General features: G+C 37.5%; 2 long non-coding RNA genes across 5 annotated transcripts in view; one reads left to right on the top strand and one right to left on the bottom strand.

Annotated features, from left to right (window-relative positions):
- LOC118973392 (uncharacterized) overlaps nucleotides 1–6,520 on the bottom strand; it is a 379,284-nt gene extending 372,764 nt beyond the window's left edge. For 3 of the 4 annotated variants that reach the window (XR_005062702.2, XR_012132164.1, XR_012132163.1), the window contains exon 1: nucleotides 6,323–6,520. This is a non-coding gene — a long non-coding RNA (uncharacterized lncRNA). Of the gene's footprint in view, nucleotides 1–6,166 lie in introns of all 4 variants that reach the window. The other variant, XR_012132162.1, reaches the window with a different exon arrangement.
- A 66-nt stretch (nucleotides 6,521–6,586) lies between these two features.
- Nucleotides 6,587–13,820, top strand: part of LOC140850072 (uncharacterized) — an 824,946-nt gene continuing 817,712 nt past the window's right edge. The window contains exon 1 of the long non-coding RNA XR_012132813.1: nucleotides 6,587–6,836. This is a non-coding gene — a long non-coding RNA (uncharacterized lncRNA). The remainder of the gene's footprint in view (nucleotides 6,837–13,820) is intronic.

Genomic DNA, 13,820 nt, shown 5'->3' with positions numbered 1-13,820 from the left:
TATTTTTCATTTTTTATTGATTTATAATAGACAGCATTATATTAGTTTCAGGTATAAAACATAGTGACTTGATATTTTTACACATTATGAAATGATCATCTTAATGTCTAGTTATTATCTGTATCTATACAAAGTTATTATAATATAATTTACTATATTTCCTATGCTGTGCATTACATCCCTGTGACTTATAACAGGAAGTTTATACCTCTTAATCCCCTTCACCTATTTGCCCTCCCCACATCTCCCTCTCCTTCAGCAAACACCAGCTTGTTCTCTATATCTATGAATCTGTTTCTATTGCTTTGTTTGTTCATTAGTTTTGCTGTTTAGATTCCACATGTAAGTGAAATCATACAGTATTTGTCTCTGTCTCACTTACTTCACTTAGCATAATAACCCATAGCCCCATTTATGTCGTGGCGAATTGCAAGATTTCATTCATTACAGCTGAGCAATATTCTATGTATATAACACACACACACACCCATATATACACACATTTTACACACACATATACATCTTTATTCATTCATCTATTGATAGGTACTTAGTTGCTCCCGTATCTTGGCAAACTGTTAATAATTTTGCAATGAAACAGGGGTATATTTATCGTTTTGAGTCAGTGTTTTTGTTTTTTCCAGATAAATATCCAGAAGAACTCCTCGATCATATGATACCTCTATTTTTAACTTTTTGAGTAATGTGCATACTGTTTCCCACTAGTGGCTGCATCAATTTACATTTCCATTAACAGTGCATGAAGGTTTCCTTTATTCACATCTTTGCTAACTCTTGTTATTTCTTGTCTTTTTGATAACAGCCATTCTGACAGGTGTGTGGTAGTATCTCATTGTGGATCTGATTTGCATTTCTCTGATGATTAGTGATGCAGAGCATCTTTTTATGTGCCTTCTGGCCATGTGTATGTCTTCAGAGAAATGCCTATTCAGGGCCTCTGTCCAATTTTTAACTGGATTGTTTTTTGTTATTGAGTTATATGGGCTTTTTATATATTTTGGTTATCAACTGCTCATTGGATATATTGTTTGCAACTATCTTCCCCCACTCAGTAGGTTGCCTTTTTGTTTTGTTGACAATTTCTTTTACAGTGTAAAAGCTTTTTAGTTTGATATAGCCCCACTTCTTTATTTTTACTTTTGTTGCCCTTGCCTGAGGAGATAGATCCAAAAAAATATTGCTAAGACTGAAGTCTAAGAGTTCACTGCCTATATTTTCTTTTAGAAACTTTATAATTTCAGTTCATACATTTAAGTCTTCAATCCATTTTGAGTTTATTTTTGTTATGGTGTATAAAAGTGGTCCAGTTTCATTCTTTTGCCACCTGGTGTCCAGCTTTCCCAGCACCATTTACTAAAGAGATAGTCTTTTCCCCCACTGTATATTCTGCCTCCTTTGTCATAGATTAATTGACATATAAGCTTGGGCTTACTTCTGGGCTATTTTATGAATCTGTTTTTGTGTCATTACCATACTGTTTTAATTACTATAGCTTTGTACTATAGTTTGAAACCAAAAACATATTTCAGTTTCATTTTTCTTTCTCAAGCTTACTTTGGCTATTCAGTCTTTTGTTGTTCCATACAAATTTTAGGACTGTTTGTTCTAGTTCAGTGAAAAATACCATTGGTATTTTGATAAGGATTGCACTGAGTGTGTAGATTGCTTTGAGTAGTATGGACATTTTAACACTACTAATTATTCCAATCCATAAGCATGGTATGTCTTCCTATTTATTTGTGTCACCTTCAGTTTCTTTCACCAATGTATTACACTTTTCAGAGTACAAATTTTCCACTTCCTTGGTTAAATTTGTTGCTAGATATTTTATTCTTTTTGGTACAATTGTAAATTGGATTGCTTTAATTTCTCTGATAGTTCATTATTAGTGTATAAAAATGTAATAGGCTTCTGTATATTAATTTTGTATCCTGCAACTTTACTAAATTCACGTGTTAATTGTAATAATTTTTTGGTGTAGTCCTTAGGGTTTTCTATATAAAGAAGTATCATGTCATCTGTAGATAGTGACAGTTTTACTTCTTCTTTTCCAACCTGGATGCTTTTTATTTACTTTCCCTGCCTAACTACTGTGGCTAGGACTTCTAATATGGTGAATAAGAGTTTGTCAGATTGGGCATCCTTGTCTTATTCCTGATCTTAGAGGAAAAGCTTTTAGCTTTTCACCACTGAGTATGACGATAGCTGTGGGTTTGTCATATGTGGCCTATATTATATTGTCTTAAATATAGCTTATATTATGTCATATATGGCCTATACTTCTACATCCACTTTGTTCAGAGTTTTTAACATAAATGGATGTTGAATTTTCTCAAATGCTTTCTTTGCACCTGTTGAGATGATATGATTTTGATGGTTCTTTGTTTTGTTAAATGTGTCATACCACATTGATTGATTTGTGCACATTAAGCCATGGTTGCAACCCTGGAATGATTCCCACTGGCTCATGAAGCAAGATCCTTTTAATGTATTGATAAATTAAGTTTGTTAATGTGTTTTTTGAGGATTTTTTGCATCCATGTTCATCAGGGATATTGGCCTGTAATTTTGTTTCTTTGTCTGTATTGGAAGCAGGTTACTGCTGACCTCATAGAATGAGTTTGGTAGTCCTCCTTCCTCTTCAATTTTGTGGAATAATTTGAGTAGAATAATTCAATTGATACAATTCACCTGTGAAGTCATCTGGACCCAGACTTTTGGTTCACTGGGAGTTTTCTGATTATTGACTCAGCTTCCTTACTAGTAATTGTTCTATTCAAATACTCTATTTCTTCATGACTCAGAAGATTGGATGTTTCTACAAATTTACCCATTTCTTCTAGGTTGTCTAATTTGTTGGAATATAACTGTTTATTGATAGTTACATGTTTTGGCTATAGGCAGCAAAATGCAGACCAGAATTTCTTTTCTTATCATGAAGATTTGGGTTGGTACCATGTTCTAGCTAGACAGCTGTACATTTTTCTTCTTGGTACTTCACTAAGTTTTCATCCACTACTGATATTTAAGGGGATAAATCCAGTTTTCTTCTAGCAATTGAATCCATTTTACACTGATGCATAGGTGGCATAAAAACTGTCCTATCATTACTGTTGCTGAAATCCAGCTGACATTTTTACCACCTAGGAGTACGACCATAGCTGGATGGCTGCTGGCATAGGCCAACGGGAGAGCAGTCTATAAAAGGAAGGGACTTTGAGGATTTTCTAGTGCATTATCTCATAACTTAAAAGATACAAATTTTCAGCTGGTTAAAATTAACCATTATATTGTTCTTGGGTTATCAAAGCAATATATTCTTAAACAAACCTTAAGGTAACAATTATTTTCATCTGGAAAAACAAGTATCTCTTAGCACCAATTGCTGACTGCTACAGGTTGAATTTTATACCCCCTCCCCAAATTTATATGTTGAAGTCCTTATACCCAGTACCTTAGAATGTAACCTTATTTGGAAATATGGTCATTGTAGAGATAATTAATTAAAATGAGGTCGACTAGAGTAGAGTGGGCTTCTAATCTCATATGATGTCCTTATAAGAAGCAGAAATTTGGATAAATATGCACACAAGGAAGAAAATCACAAAATGAATATAAATGCAGAGATCTGTGTGAAGCAGAAGAAACAAATATCAAAGATTGTTAGCACACCACTAGAAACTAGGAGAGAAGCATGAACAGATACTCCTTCACACCCCTCATAAAGAACTCATACTGCCAATTCCTTGATTTCAGATTCTAGCCTCCAGAACTGAGACTTCTGTTTAAGTTTGTGGTAGTTTTTACAGTAACTCTATCAAACTACTACATTTACCATGATCACTGAACAACCTGTGTGAATAAATTCAAGTTGAGTTTAAATTCAGTGTAATTATATTTAGAAGCTATTCCTTATCCTTTTAGTGCTTCAGTTTCCTTATCACTGGAGATTATTTAATAGTAACTGCCTCATAGGACCCAGGTATGAGGATAAGCTAGAATCTATGGAAAGTGTTTTGAATAGCTTCTTGTTCAGTTAAGTGCTCAATAAACATTAACTAGTAATATTAACATCAGCATTTTCATACTATTACTGCTATTTAACAAAACTGATTCATTTAAATAAAATGAAGACAATCATACCTACTTTGTAGAGTTGCTTTAAAGAACAGAGATAATACTATAGTAATTCTGGGATGCATATATTTTACATTTTACTATCTCTAATACCAAGATGTGACTTCTAATTGATGATTTTTTAATTATAATTACCAATATTTCAAAATATCATATTGGTACTTTAAGTAATGAAACATCTTACAATCTATAATGCCTTACAAATTAAATATAGTTGTATATATAGAACTATTACAATTATAGGTACAAAGTTGGCACTAAATATATGGTAGCTATTCTAAGTATAATGGGGTAAGCTGGATGAAATAGGGAAAACAAAGCTTACCATTAGACTTTATCGAAAAGTCTAAGTAATGGTGAATAGAAGGGGTAGAGAATGATGTTCAATGAAGAGCAAGAGCAGCAAACAAAAGACTGACCAAGTGCTCAAGAAACAATGTGGAGACAAACTGATGACAGTCATTCCACATAACTTTTTCAATGAATTTTGTGTTAAGGGAAAGCTAATGTGGGCAAAGCTAAAAAAAGTGAAGAACATTTTGCAGTACAGGTTAAATGACAACGTATATTCAGTAAAGAGGACACTATAGTGATGACAAAGTTAGAGGGAATAATTAATCAAGTGATATCCTTAAGAAGGCAAATAGTGAAGATATGTTTCCTGAGATAAAGGGCTCATATATATGGGAGCTGGGACATTTCATAGTAACCAGAAGAGAGGCAAGGTGCATACAAGTGAGCAAATGTAATCTTGAGAGCTTGGACAAATTCTTTTAGGTATTTTTTTCTTTTCAGTAAAATAGAAAGCAAGCTATCAGCTGAGAAAGAGACAGGTGCATTAACTGTTCAATGTTTAACAATAACAATAGAAGGTATGAAGTAGTGATACACAAAACTTGAAACGTAAATGGACTGTAGAATTATGATGATGAGGCAACAATGAAGTCCAGTACAGTAACTTTTTAATTCTTTTTCATTAATATTTGTGGTTGTTCTCTCAATTAGACCCTATTTAACTGATGAAACTCTAGGAAATATTTCATTACTGAGATGGGAATTTCCATCGTTTTTTTTCTCTAAAATGTTTTATCATTATAAGTGTTAGTCCTAATGGTCACTTAATGTAATTTCATTAAAATAAAAATATGGCAGATAATCTCATTGAATTTAATTCAATTGAAGGTTAGTGTGGGAAGAGATCACATTTTGAGACTGAGTGATTCCATTAGGGATCGCAGTAATATATTTCATCATTTTATTTTTAATGATCTTTGGTAAAGTTCTGCTATTTCAAATACTCCTACATATTCATAGTTTATTCTAGATGTTTCATATTTCTATTGAATAGAGAACAGTGATTGTAATCATTTCCTATCCCTGACTTTAATGAGACACTAACAATGTTTTTCCATCTCAAGTGACAATAATTCTTAGAATAAAAGGAAGTATTCTCTCGTCCTTTGTGACTGTGTGTGCACATGTGTGTGAATATAATTTGAATTGTATTAAAAGCTTTTTCAGACGCTGAAGTTGAAATATTATAGAAGACTTTTTTCTTAGTGCCTGTACCCCCCAATTATGTTCTAATATTAAGTTGTTGGGAAAATTAGAGACGTTTTTGGAACTTAATTTTTTTTCTCTTCTGACTGAATTCTAATTTCAGCTAGGCCATGTTAAAGATACGAGTAAACTGTCTTACAACAGAGCTATGGCTAATTGATTTTCTTGATGGAGTTTTATTAGCTGTTGTTGGATGACTTTTGTTTTTGGATTCATTTAAAACTGGCCAACAGAAGGCTACTCTGAGGACGCTACAGCAAATGGCTGTCACGTCCCTGGAGCTAACGGGCCTCAGAAGGGCGGACCACCACCACACACCTTGAGGGGGCTGCAGCCGACGAGATCCAGCTCCATGCCAAGTAGCGGCAGGAGCACACGCCGTTCTCAGAAGCCGTCCCCAGCTCTTCCCGCGAGCCCAGCCAGCCCCCTGCCACTCTGTCCCTATTACCTGTTCTTTCAGGGTCGTTCATTGAGGCTTCGGAAGCCAGTCAAAGAGACTGCAACAGGCTTTCACACGTTCCCCAAGCCGCAGTGCCCGAGCTCCGCCGGTCGGAAGCGAGGCCCGTCCCCGCGCACGTCCCCGCCCCGTGGCCGCTCTTCTCACCTGAGAAGCCGGGAGCACCACTTGCCTTTATTTCTTCGTAAGTAGAAAATATCTTTCAGCCCTGGGGAGCGCGTTGAGTATCGCTTGTCTGAGTCCAGACGCCGCCCACCTTTCTCCTGTTTTCGGCGGCTCCCTCCTGATATCCAGGCCAGCGTTAGGTCACAGGACTGGGCCTTGTTACGCAAGCAACTCCTCAGCCTCGCACCTTCCCGCGAACAGTAGGCAACGCCCCTGCATGCCGCTGCGCATGCGCACGGTGATGGGCTTTGTGCCTGCGCACGCGCACTGCAGCCAACCCAGGCGCACACTCCAGCCTGCCTCCACCCCAGCCGCCTCCCAATTTCCTGAAGCATTTGTGTGTGAGTGTGTCTTTTTCTTGCTCCTGGGCCAATTTGCAGAGTGAGTGCTGAGAAAGACTAGTGCCTGTGCAAAAGCTGCCTTTGTGGGAGAAGAGGCTGCACCCACATGGGGACTGAGGACTGTAAAGGCCTTGTTCCATAGAAAACTTCTCCAGGTACCTTATGCTTTCGTTGTCGCTGTTTTGACATTCTTCTTACCCGACTTAATGGCAGAAGCCTCACTGTCGGAGTTTACTATCAACATCCCGTTGACTGCTGAAGCCAGTGTTTTTTGAAATTAGCAGAGAATATGATTTAGGTACTTACCTCGGTTTCAGAAAGTATGACACCAAAGGGAGACTTACGAGAAAGAAGGGAATACACTGTCCAGATGAAAAGAATCAAAGAAAGGCATTCCCATGGTGTTCCTCCTCCCCTACCTACAATAACATTCTTCTATGAATCTGTTTCTGTTTGTCAAGGGGGCGGGGGCTGCTTAATTCTCTCCCTCCATTCTCCCTTCTTCCCTCCCCTCTCCCCACTTTCCTCTCCCTAATTCTGTTTGCCATGTAGGGACATTTTTTACTGAGTTTCACAAATTGTGTATACAGAAAAAATTGTAGAATTTCTGGATAAGGTTAGGAGTGACGGTTTTCCCAGTACAACTGCCTTTTCTACTGGAAATCACAGGAGTAACCAACAAATCACTCTGCTATTGTTGAGTTTTGATGTTTGGCTTTGTAAGGTCTGACCTATTATTAGCAAGTTATTCTTAAGGTGTAGCTCTTACTTCTAAGCATGGTCCTAAGTGCTCTAATAGAAGCTTCAGTTTTTTATTTCTCTTTCTTGGCATTGTTTGAACATCAACCTAGCCTATAGCCCCTAAGTGCCATGTTGCTAAATTATATTTTAGCTGGAAAGAATAGCTTGTGTGAAATTGCTTCTCATCTCTTTATCCTCCCACTGGTGTGTATTGCCACATGACATTGATATATATTGTCTTATTGTCTCATCCTGTATATGTAAATTAGAGGTCAGCCAAAATATCAAGGGAAAATTGCATGTAGAATTTGAGAGCTAACATTTCTCTGCTTTTCCCTCTCCAAGATACTGCTCTTTTTTTATGCAAACTCAAAGAACAGCTTCTTTGTCCTCTGTCTAGTGAGACTGTTGGTTCAGGCTTAAATTGTAGTCCCCTTTTTGCTGGGTTGAATATGGGACTTTCCTAAAATTGCCTTCCTTCAGTGATATCAGTCCTTCAAGTCCATCTGAGTTGATTTCTCTCCAATGCCTTATGATAGTCATTTAAATAATTTATACTGGCCAGCTTTTATCATTCTTCTTGGCAGATGGTTTAGTCTGAAAGAAGTACAGGTCAGATACTCTTTCTTGACCAGTGCTCGAGGTCTCTACCTTGGGACTCTGAGATGCTAAGGACATTAGTCTTCAGTGTGTAGGAAGTGGAAATCTATTGAATACTTTTAAACAATAAAATGACTATTGTTTTACAGAGTTTACACTGACAATAACATGTGGCATGGATTAGAGAATAATTACATTGGAGGTATAAGGAAAAGGACATAGTTGTAATTTAGATTGAAAAACAAGAATATGAAATAAGATAGTAGAAAGCTGAAAGAGATTTCATAGAAGGAAGGGTGCTCATAAAAATTTTAGAAGGAAATTACCCTTCATGTATCTAGGGTTAGGGTGAAAGGAAGAAGCAGGAAAACTAATCAAAATATAATGTAAGATATTACAGTAAAGTAAGGTAGACTGGAGATGATGTTGGCCTGGAATAAGCTCAAAGCAGTGGTCAAATTTTGGAAACATTTAGAAGGAGTAAAATGAACATTTACTAATTTATTGTATGTGGGTAGTTCTCTGAGAAAGACTCAAAGGACCACAAGTGTTTTGAACTGAATGGAAGAATGGACTAAGCTGTTCATAGATCACTAAGACAAATCAATACCATATGACTTCATTTATATGTGGAATCTAAAACAAACAAACAAACAAAACAGCAACAGAATCATAGATAAGAGAACAAACTGATGGTTGACAGAGGGGAGGGGAGTGGGGGCAATGCATGTACTAGGTGAAGGGGATTAAGAGGTATAATCTTCCAGCTATAAAATAAGACACAGATATGTAATGTACAGCAAAGGAAATATAGTCAATAATATTGTAACACCTTTGTATGTTGATACATGTAACTAGATTTATTGTGGTGACCATTTTGTAATAGATATAAATGTTGAATCACTATGTTACACACCTAAAACTAGTACAATATTCTATTATTCTTCAATTAAAATGATAGTGTTGGGAGAAGGTTTGAGGTCTGTTTGGACAGGAGGTTCTGATAGACAACCAAATGTAAGGATGAAATAGGAAGCCAGATACCTGATTAGCTTGGAATTTAGAAGAGGGTGCCAGTCTGAAAGTCTCAATTTGGAAATCAGTAATAAGTAGATGGTATTTAAATTTCATGAGACTGAATGAAATGACCCCAAAGGAGTATTGCTAGGTAACTTTTAGTTATCTCTGGCAGGATCTGCTCTTCTTTGGATGTGTACTATGATAGGACTCAAAAATAACTCCAGTTTTTAATCTAAAAAATTAAGGTATAATTGGAGTGATCCTGAAAAACTGTAATACTGGAAATGATGTGGAGCTAGCAAAACTGACTGAGGAGGTGTGGCCAGTGCAGTAGGACAATCGCATGTTTTGGAACCCAAGTAAGAAAAGCATTTCAAGGAGCATGCTATAATCGCTAGTTTCAAATGATGCTGTATTAATATGAAGTTTGAGAGATGACTATTGGATATCACAAAGTGGAGATCCTGTTTTAAAACAGTGAGAATGATGGCAATCAAGTGCAAAAGGGTGAGGGGAATTATATTGGTAACAGAGAGGAATAAATTGAAGGCAAGTTATAATAAGCAACAATTCAAAAAAATTTTACTCTAAGGCAAATGAAAGAAATAAGGGAGTTTCTGAAGGGAGTATGTTCATAATGCTATTTTTATGAGGAAACATCATACAATTATGCTAGTTTTGATTATCCAATAGAAAAGGAAAATGATCCATGAGGCTTTAGAAGTAGGGGGGCATTGCTGGATCTATGCTGTGAATTAGCTAAATAAGTTGGGCTTCAGTGCACAAAGGGAAAGTCTAAGAACATGGAAATTTTCAAATACAGTAATAAGAAAGTAAAATATTTTTGCAAGGGCAGATAAACAGGTAGATGTCCTGAGAGCCTATAGAATTTCGTTGCCTTTTTTTCAGTGAATCAGAAAGCAAGAACATCAGCTGAAAGTGAACTTGCGGATGTTTGAGGACAAAGAAAATACAAAATGGTCAGGACAATGACAGTAGGAATGTGCCAAGGAAGTAGCTTATAATTGATTTTCAATATTAAAGTCCTTCTTGAAGTGAATATCATAACTCAGCGTGAGAACAGACAGCATTGCTGTGCCTTTTCATTCAGTGTCTCAAGTGGGTGGACATTTAGGTTTAAATAAAGCTGTGGTTTAGCAGAAAGTAAGAAAAGAAGAAAGGGCTAAAATACTGAAAGTGTATACAGAGGTATGGTTTTAAGAATTAAATAATTTAGAATTTAATCAGGTAAGTAGGGAGATGATGGTATAGTACTTAACAATAAAGGTTAGTGAAAAAATGGTAAGATTTGTGAAAAGTAGGAGGTGGTTCTTTGGAAGGATTTTTGGTGTTTTGTTACTAGAGAAAATGATCTTGGACATGTGGGAGATAGTGTTCAAATGAGATTAAGAAGGGAGTGCAATTATTGACCATGAAGGTGAGAGGATGAGGTAAGCTGCAGAGCAAGGCCACTCACTGGAGGAGATTCATTGCTACAGCAAAAGGAAATTTCAACTTGCAAGAGTTAAAACCATTAGGCACAATTTTGAATGAAAAGTACATTGTTAAGAAATCTGGTATATTTCCATCCTAATGCACAAGATACAATAAATGTATATTGATGTGGGTGTGATGAAGGCCAGATTCTAATCATTCTCTCTGACAAACTAAATGTGTGACCTTGATGAGCCACTTACCCTAAAGCCTAGATTCTTCAGCCTTTGGCAGTGTCAGTGCCCTCCAGCTGAAGACCACCAAGAACACACCTGTAGTTTCACAAGTTGGGTTTATTATTCATTGCAGTATGAGGGAATGCAAACCATGGTGACCTCTGGAGCCATCTCAGTAAGAAAGTACTAGAAAAGACATTATAGGAATCTTAATGCTCCTTAATGTGTTAAAATGTACACAGCGATTTTAATTTATTGAGGTGAATGAGTGTCCACATGAGGAAGCTAATGCCATCGGAAGATTTTTATTATTGCATTTCCAGAGAGAAGGGGTAAGTCACACCATGCAGGGCCCCATGGGAGAGCACCACTGTTGGTCAGGAGTCAGAAGGGACTGCGGGAAAGCCTGTGCCTCAGCCTTTATTACTATAGAAGTGGGAAGTGGTTAGATGGGGTGCCCCCATTGCGTAGTAAGTGAAACACAGATGTTGGAGTTTGTGGTTGAAAGGTTTGTAATACGATTTTCATGCACCCATGAAAACTTGATTGTAGGAGAGATGTAAACATCTTTTTCTGGCTTTTAGTTTGACCCTGTGATTAGTGGATGCCAAATAGAGAAATACAGAATCTAAGGAAATGCAGTTCTTAACATTACTCAGTAATTCATTTTTCCTGAATAAAAACCTTAGCATATGAACTACAGGAATGTGAGAAAGAATATTAACCATTTAAAATTTGCATCTACTAGGATAATTGTAATTACTTCTGAACTGTTGTGAAAATAAATGAGCTGAATTTAAATTATTTACAACAAAATCTAATGAACATATGTTGATTAACAAAATGTGAGATCATTTTGTTTCCATTTTATGTGGAATAAATAGTATCATCCAGTTTTTTTGCTGTTCTCATTCACTAAGGCTTCTATTCTTAGTTCTATACAGATATTATTACAAAACACAGCATACTCCTTCGATTCACTAAATAATTATAGTACTATGTTTCTAGTATTGCTGAAGCTTGTGTGGTTGAATTATTTGTTTAGCAAATACTCTTCCTACCCCTACCCCAATGGGCAGACTTTACTTCCACAGTTCACTGACTTGAGCAGCCATTTGTCCTCTTGAACTCTTGCCATTTGTTTTAAAATGAACACACCCAGGTAGCATGTTTTCTTCAGCCTGCATCTGAGAATGAGACACACCTATTACGTATGTGAGCTCAAGCCTAGCTGACCCTAGGAACTTACACAGGCTCAATACAGGCAAGTTAGTATCTGTTAACTCAGGAGCAAAAAAAATAAGTATTTGCTTTTATGAACCACTGGGTTTTTAAAAATTGCGTATTGAATAATAATTTGCGAATGCTACAGAAAGCAGGAAGAGGAACACATCACATAGTCTATGGTATTTCATTCACAGTTTCTGGAGACGACATTCTTTTCCCCATAGAATCATCGCCCCACAGCGGCTCAGTGTGTACCTTCTCATGAGTGTCCTTTATCATGCAGAGTTGTTTTCCTTGTGCTGGTGCAACTTGGTTGTTAGTTCCACAGTGTGCATCTCACAATGTGTCTGCACATGATTGCCTGCCTTACCCACACTGCATGACACCCCATGTCTGGCTCCTGCTTACATAGGCACCTCCTTACCTCATTCAGACTTCAATGAGGATCACCCACTAATCCTCATATGGAAGACCTGTCACCATGTTTAGGTGTTTACACCCACATCAAGCCACTTACTCAATAGATGCCTTTCTTACCCTATTGGGGCTCTGACATCCCAGGTTGGATGTCCCCCTCTGATGTGATAATTCTTCTCATTCTGCTGGGATTATGAGCCCTGCTTTCCTCAATCCCCATACCCTCAACAACAGGCCATCCCTGCATGTAAATGTCTTTCGCGCTCTGCTTTATCTTTGACATCCAGCCCTCCACAGCCCATTCAGGCTCTGATTTCCCAAGGCAGGTTTCCCATTCTCCCTTCCTTGTGTTGTTACCCGCCATCCCCTGCTCAGGATCTAAAACTCATGCCTGGCAGACCTCCTTGTGGATTTCCTACTCAGCCATCCAAAGTTTTTGGACTCTATACCATAGGTCACATTCCCCTGTCCCCATGGAGGTCCTCCTCCTTTAGCCTGCTCCTGCTCTGACACCCTACACCAAGCTACCTCCCCACATGGGAGCCACACACATGTGCTTAGGCTTTGATACCCTGTGTCTAGCCACATTTGAACTGTTCATTACTGTTTCTGCTACATGCCAGGGTGAACAACTTCCCCATGTGAATAACCCCTCCTTTCACTTGTGCTCCGACTCCACCCCATGCACCATGGATGTCTTCTTCACTGTTCTGGGGCTCCCTTACTGCCTCAGGCATCCCTCTGTGGATCCTTAGCCTGCTCAGGCTTTGACTTCCCATGCCATGCATACTCCTGCATGGGGTTCTGCTTCCTCTGCTGGAGCTCTGACACACTGTACTAGGCAGTCTCTCATGTGGAGCCCTGTCAGGTGACCTCCATGCATGGACTAATCTTTCATTCTGTTTGATCTCTGACAGAGTGTGCCTGGCTGCCACCCTTCTATGGACTCCGTTTTCATCTTGCTTTTGCTCTGAATCGTTATGTCACAAAAACTACTTTCCACCTCACAGACACCCTTCTAACACTGCTAGGGCTTTTTACGCAAGGTGTGATCATTTAAAGATCCTTTAAAAATTTTGAATTCTCCCTCTTGTTTTTTTCTTTTCTTTAAATCTCTTTTGCTTCCTTAAAAGGTAATCATTATGAGGTTTTTTATTATTATTTTAATGACCAAGTAATATATACATAATGCATTAGAAAACCCAACTCAGACAAACACAGAAAAAAATTTGTAATTCTATCACCCAAAAATAAATAGTTTTAGAAACTAGGTTAACCTTCCAGTCTTTCCTCCATGCTACTAGTTTGAGTTTCAGCAACAAGGTGACTATTATTTTATTCAGAAAAAAAAGGATATATATAGGAGGACACAAAGTAGAAAGTTAAAAGTCACCTTCTTCTGTGAAGCAGATCAGAGAGTCCAGAAATAGACCCAAATATAGTCAACAAGATTAAAGTGGAGCC

This window comes from Manis javanica, chromosome 6 (assembly GCF_040802235.1).
Source record: "Manis javanica isolate MJ-LG chromosome 6, MJ_LKY, whole genome shotgun sequence".
Classification (NCBI taxonomy): Eukaryota; Metazoa; Chordata; class Mammalia; order Pholidota; family Manidae; genus Manis; species Manis javanica.
The sequence above is the reverse complement of the archived record's forward strand: the minus strand, read 5'-3'. Positions and strand labels throughout refer to the sequence as shown.